Genomic DNA, 6963 nt, shown 5'->3' with positions numbered 1-6963 from the left:
CCTATTTGTCTTATGTCTTATCAGAAGAGTTAAGCTGTCATCATGATGGGAAATCGATTTTCTCATGCTAAACTACTGTGCCTGGCTTTACTACACTTCAGTACAGGTACATACTCAATTCTTAGTCCCCTGTGGAACATAAGGCTGTAACTACCTTCTTAGGTTTTATTCTATATGCAGCATGTTGTGCCTTGCTCTAAGCTCAACTAGTCTCTCTCTCTCTCTCTCTCTCTCTCTCTCTCTCTGTCTCTCTCTCTGTCTCCCTATCTGTGGTTACAGATCGCCACCAGGTTGTTTTTTGGTTTCCTTTGTGTCCTTTTTCAGGTGGGGCCCATGGTAAGACAACCTCAGAATGCAGTCCTTGTACAGTCCAAGGACTTTTTAAGCCCATGGAGCTGTCTTTGTCCCATTTTATTTTGTGCAGGTCCTTCATGGAGATATTTTCTGGTGTACTGATGCCACTATGCAGGTAAGCATTTTCGTACAACAATTTTCATCCTTCCCAGTTAAAGATTCTGAATGTGGTAATCAACAAAGTGTGAGTTCATACCCTCTTCCAAGGCTGCCCATGTACGGGTCAAGAGGGGATGCTTTCTGTGGCCCAGGTAGGTTAGCAAAGACCCAGTTGATCCTAAATTAAAGCAAGGGTTACCTTTTATTTTATATATTTAATACCCATTATTACTTAACAAAACCACAAACATTACATATTTTATATGTGCCTGTTTCAAAATGTTAACCCCCTGCTCTTGAAATAGTACAGTATTTTTTTTAATCAACATTGTAAGGGGCCAATTGGACTAAAACCTACAATATTGTTTTTTAAACCCCCTCCAGATGTGATCAGAGATAGGAGTCGATCAGAGTCGAAAGTAAACCAGGGGGCCTAGCTCTAATGCTACAGATCCAATGTGTATGTGTTATTAGTGCTGTCGAAATGTTTGATTAATTTCAATTTATTAATCTCAAGGGTAAAAAATGTAATTAGAAATGTAACGCTGATTAAATGTACTTTCATGCAATCACACAACAGGCTAAAGCAGCTTTGTAACTTTGATTGGAACACCGTAAAAAAATTCTGTTCTTTATCTTTATAATTTTATGGATAAAATCCATATGTTACACATTAAAACCATCCTAGATTAGATCACTAGTAAGTGGACAATCTGCCCTTGATCTCCACTTTTGTTTCAAAAACTAATGAAAAGTTTTGATGCCATTCAGAAACATGTCCTTTGTGATTATTTTGTGACTATTATTAAATTTACCAGTAATGCAATCTTGCTCAAATAATCAATGTTTTTGAATGGTGTCTGGGGAGGACCATTTTCTTAAGGCTTTCAGGGTCCCAGCTCTTTCCTGGAGTACCACCTTGAGATTGATGTTTCAGGTTCAGACTCTTCCGGAGAACGGTGTAAGAGATTACGATGAAACTCGACCAGTCATTCATGTCCACCAGAGGATATATCCTGCTCACCTTGGAGATGCACTAATTTTCTCTTTTATACCACTTGGTGATCACATTTATCCAGAAATATCTCAACACTTGCAGCATGTTTTGCTAAGAAATTTAAGTACAAAATTGTCATGGTCATCAGAGGATGGAGTGGAAAATCTTTGATTCTGCTAAACCAGCCTCCAATAAATGTTAAAGACCCAAAAATTACTTTAAATTAAAAAAAGAAATGTAACTTTGTCCATCCCCTTCCATAACAACCATGTACTTACAGAAACCACTATGCTGACAAAGTTCAGGACTTGTAACTGTATCCACAAAGAATTACCGGTTTGGCATTGGTGCTTCGTAGTTTTTGTCTAAACTGGACAAGAGAAAAGGTATTGTCAGCTCATTAAAACTAATTAGCAGTTTCCTCAAGATGAAAAACAAACACGTGAAAATGCAAGGCAGAACAAAGCACATAAGCCAGCTCAAGTTTCAGCCTCTCAGAGTGGGAATTTAATGTTAAAAAGCTTGGACACAAACAGGATTTTCTCATTTATAAGATTTGTTTAGCCAGAAATCACCCCCCTAAAAATCTTGAACACAACTTCTCACATATTATGTGTTGTTTACATATATCCTGTTTGAAATATTAATTTTTTAAAGATTTCATTTTTTCAATATTCTGCATTTTCCACCTTCAGGTCAGAGATATTCGACTCCTGGTTTTCAGATTAATATAGACTACAAATTCAGATTATGATGTGTGTGATTACCAGCATACTGGGGATTTTTGACATAGTAAAACAAAACAGTCACCAAAACATTAAATTATGCATCACTGATTTTGCAGGAAAAAGTTGCATTTTACCATCAAATATGATATATTTGAGGCTTTACATTTATTCAGATCAATCAAGTTTCAATTACTTCTGAACAATGTTGCATAAATAACGCAACATCAGGCATTGTGACATCTAGTGCAATGCTGATGGCATTGCTTGACAAGAAACTATGGAATAAGCTGTCCTAAGATGTACCTATTCTTTAACAGCATCATGTGATAATTCCTCTAACACAGCAGTTCCTGATTCTGTGCCAGGGTCCAACTTTCATATCATGGCCTACATGTTTTGACTGGTTTCAACTGGATGAAGACAACAGTATTTCCAGGATCATTTAACATGGTCAGCCTTGAAATTGAGGGTGTAATAATCCATGAGTGAAAGGAGAACAGGAAGATGACGGCATACACAGCACAATTGGCCTCCTTTATGGCTGTACAGGTAACTGTAGCTCATTCACACAAACTTATCACAATCAAAATATACCCCCCATGGTAAAAGTGACATGAGGATATTGTACTGATACAGCTAATCTGTGTTTTGTGTTTTTCTACAGTGTTAGAGAGTTCCCTCTTGCTGCTGAATCCAGAAACCTGAACTAATCCAAGCAGGAATCTAGACCTGAGGCTCAGGGTGGCCATGCTGGGTGCAAAAATGCCCTTAGACCTCTGCAGCTTTGTGGTGGTGGACGACTGAACCAGGAGACATTTATCCAGACTGCAGGGTGGCTCTGTGTGTTAACACCTGCCAAGCCTCTTACGGAAAAGAACAGCAGGTTTCTGCTTCTTGGGTGTCACAGAAGTGCTTCAGAAAAAAGAAAGATCTTTAAAAATGTCAGAATACAAGGCCAATAAATTGCTGTTTGCATTTGCATGTTTGTTATTGTGGATGAGTGATGTGAGCTCTGTGAAAGGTGAAAAGTGATATGTACAATTTGTCTAGATAAGATTTTTATACCTCAGCACTGGCGATAGCCAGGGCCATGGGCGTTAAGTCTTACTGGTTGCTCAGCCTTATGCCAAACCGTACCTCTGTCTAGGCCATACTTGTGAACACAATATCTTTACTTCACTTTGAAGTATTTTCTCCAAACTTTGCACAAATATCTACTGTGACTTAAAAAAGAAACTGGTTCGATTTTGAAGGTCAAAGGACTGTCATGAAGCCCTGTGCTTATTGTAAACACATTATCTCAACAACACTATAGGGGATTTTCTTTAAACTTTCCCCAAATTCCTGCTCTGATTCAATGACACTGATTAGATTTTCAAGGCCATTTTCATGGGCCATTGTAAAGCTAAGCTGTGATAACCATATTTTATCTTCAACTGAATAATAATCACTCTCAATACAGTTGGTTTTTTATTTATATTTTCCGTAGTATAAAGCCTTCTTCAAAATGAAAACCCCTTTTCTTAAAACGGAGTGACCTTTCTTTGGTAATGTTAAAGTGGATGGCCACATTAAACTAAACCATTCGGAAAGTAAAGAAAGACTTCATAGTAAAGCCTTAATGTGCACAAAAGTCAGGATGCCAGAAAATAAAAGAGAAACTGAGATTGGTTTACGGGAAAAATATATAATAATTGTGACAAAAAGGCAAAAATAGGCAAAAAGTTAGTTAAGAAGGACCAAAAGTGCACTTAAAAAGTTGTGAAGAGGGGTAATGAGAGGGAAAAATGGTTTTAAAGTGGTAAAAAAATTGACATATATAGGTGAAAAGCAGTTGAAAGTGGCAAAAGTAGGCATAAAAGTAGTTAAATGGCAAAAAAGGCAGAAAGTGGCAAAAAATGGTCAAGTGGTGAAAGTGGGTGAAATGCTGGTAAAAGTGGCTCAAAAAGCCAAAAAAATGTTGTTAAAAGGTGCTGAAATAGGATTTTTTAAATGGCAAAACTGGGCATTAATGTGGTGAAAAGGGGTTAAATTTAGCAAAAATGGGCCAATAGAGCCATGAAAAATAGAAGGAAAGTGGTAAAAAATTTGGTTAAAAGTAGTAACACGCAGAGGGTTAGGGTTAGGACAAAGTAGTGAAAGGGGGTTAAAAGTGGCAATAATGTACAGAAAAAGGTTGTGAAATGGGAATTTTAAACAGGCAAAAAGGGTAAAAAGTGGTAAAACTGGGAAGAAAAGGTGGTGAAACAGGATTTTTTAAATGGATGAAATGGGTAAAAAGTGTTCAAAATGGGCAAAAAGGTCATGAAATTGGATTTTTAAAAATGCAAATATAAATGTGTAAAAAGTGGTAAAAAAAATGGGCTGAAAAGGTTGTGAAATCATATTTTTAAAAAGGCAAAAAAAAGTGTAAAGAAAGGTAAAACGGTCAGGGAAAGTGGTGAAAGGGAATTAAAAAGTGGCACAAATAATTTCAACATCAAAACCAAATAATTACTTGACACTTTAAAAATAACTGTTAGCCAGATGCTAGCACCAATGCTACTGAGCCCATTCTCTGTGTTTTTTAGGGACCCAGCCAATTCTGTGGGCAGGCCTGTTTTGAGGTCAAATGTCAAGGTCGTAGGACCTTATGTTCATCCCTTGCCTGTGAACATGATATCCCAGGAATGTTATGATCGATATTTTCAACAGTGCATAATTATCCAATCTGACTCAAGGATAAACGGAATACATTTTTAAAGTATAACTTCAAGGTCATACCAGTCAGACTTTGTGAGCATGTTTTAAGAATACCTCAAGGAATTTTTGACTAATTTGACTTAGACCTACACTTGGACATATTTTACACATCAATTTGGCCCCCCGTAAACTTAGCTCACTCTGTTATCCAAAGTTTCTTACAAAAGATCCACCTACATTTTTGAAGGAATCAGATTCTAACTGTCCAGAAACTGTGTATGTCTCAGAGGCAGTAGCTCTGGTTCATTTTTGCCTGTTGACTTCTCCTATTGAAACACATGAAGAGACATCACATGTACACACAAAGAAAGACCCTAACATTGTTCCAGGGCAAGGTTGCCTTTGGATCACCAACATAAAGAGCTTAGCTGTAAGTTTGAAAAGGGCCAAACTAATCTACTTGAGCACAGAAAATAGGGTAATAATTGTGGGTTTGAACCGCTCAAAAATTTCCCTATGCTGTATGTTAATTAAACCTAATCAGCATGTCTGTACATGAGGTCTCAATGTTCACGTTGTAATCCCTCTAACTGCTACTGGAGCTTTGCTTATTTACAGTGGATATATTTAATGATGCTACAAAACATAATTACATGCTGTTGTCTGTCACTTACACAGATTGCTCCTATTATACCTCAAAATCAGACAGAAATTCTGATTAACTGACAAGACAGTAAAAGTCAGTGTCGGCTCCCATGAATGAAAAACGCAGTGATGCTGCCAAGACAGAATTGCGTAGTGATAAAATACATGAGGACCCAGGGTTAATCCTTTAGGGTCGCCGGTTTAGCTTGGTTGGTGTAGCGGGCACCTGTGTACAGGGGTTGATTCCCAGTCTCTGTGCTGTTTTGTGCATGTCTTCCCCTATTTTCTCTATATTTATATTTCCAGTCTCTCTTTAGCTGTCCTGTCAAAAATGGAGGCAAAAAATAATCATTAAAAAAAAGGAGTTGATCCTGCAGGTACCCTTAACCATCCCAGAGGTGTGATTTTTCAATGCATCATAAAGAACATGATAAAGCTCTGGCAGAAAGTTTTGAGTTAAACCTGCAGTGTGCAATTTATCTTTTTTTAAAAGGAGACAAATTCAGAGAGTGTAGCATCCTATTGCTTTTGATTTAGCAAACGGTCATTGACAATGGCAGTTGTAACAGTTATTGCACCTCAACTCTAAACACTGATAACTGTGAACACTGTTTACCTTAAGGAGCACAGAGAATTGTAATTTCACTGGTATGTCTGGGATTTCAGGTTGCTCAGATATAGGTCAGTAAGTACTGAGGTCAATGGTGTCTATCTGGGTGCAGTGGAACCACATGATTTTGTTGCATCAGAATCTGTCTGACTGAAAAAGCCGATCCAATTATTTTCTTCAGCAGGCATGTCCCTGTATACTCTGTACCAGAGGTTCCTAAATGATGTGTGGAGTCACACTGGCATGCCTTGAGCCAAGTCTTGGAGTGCTGTGGGATTTTTTTTTTTTTTCGAACTATACTGTTTTACTACAAATACACATAAAGATACTTTAATAAGGCTTATTTGTGTGGATATGATTATGGTGTAAGTCTAACCGTTGTACATATACAGTGCCTATAAAAAGTATTCCCCCTTTGGATTTTTTTCCCTTTTATTGATTTTATAAATCAATCATCTTCAAAGTAATGTCAATTAACCCTTTATGACCTACTATAGAACAAGTCCGCCAGAGCATATCTTTACATTTTTACATGCTGTAGTACCGTGTTTTGGAGTATTTGAATTGACTATAAATCGGTACAACCCTTGGAACTTAAATTTTGATGATATGTATGTGATAAGCCCATAGTAACAAATTGAATTGCTCAAAAGTGCAAAAAAAAAAAAAAAAAAAAAAAAAAAAAAAAAAAAATAAAAATGAAAAGCTTTTTTTTTTTTTTTTTTTTTACACATTTTCCTAAATATGGAGATGACATCTCTGTATTTAGCTGTATCCCTCAAAATTGTGATTGTAAAAAAGTTGCAGAAGATCATTTCAAACCACAAAAAGTTATCTTGAGTATGTTC

Source organism: Cheilinus undulatus, linkage group 6, assembly GCF_018320785.1.
Source record: "Cheilinus undulatus linkage group 6, ASM1832078v1, whole genome shotgun sequence".
In the NCBI taxonomy this organism is placed as follows: domain Eukaryota; kingdom Metazoa; phylum Chordata; class Actinopteri; order Labriformes; family Labridae; genus Cheilinus; species Cheilinus undulatus.
The sequence above is the reverse complement of the archived record's forward strand: the minus strand, read 5'-3'. Positions refer to the sequence as shown.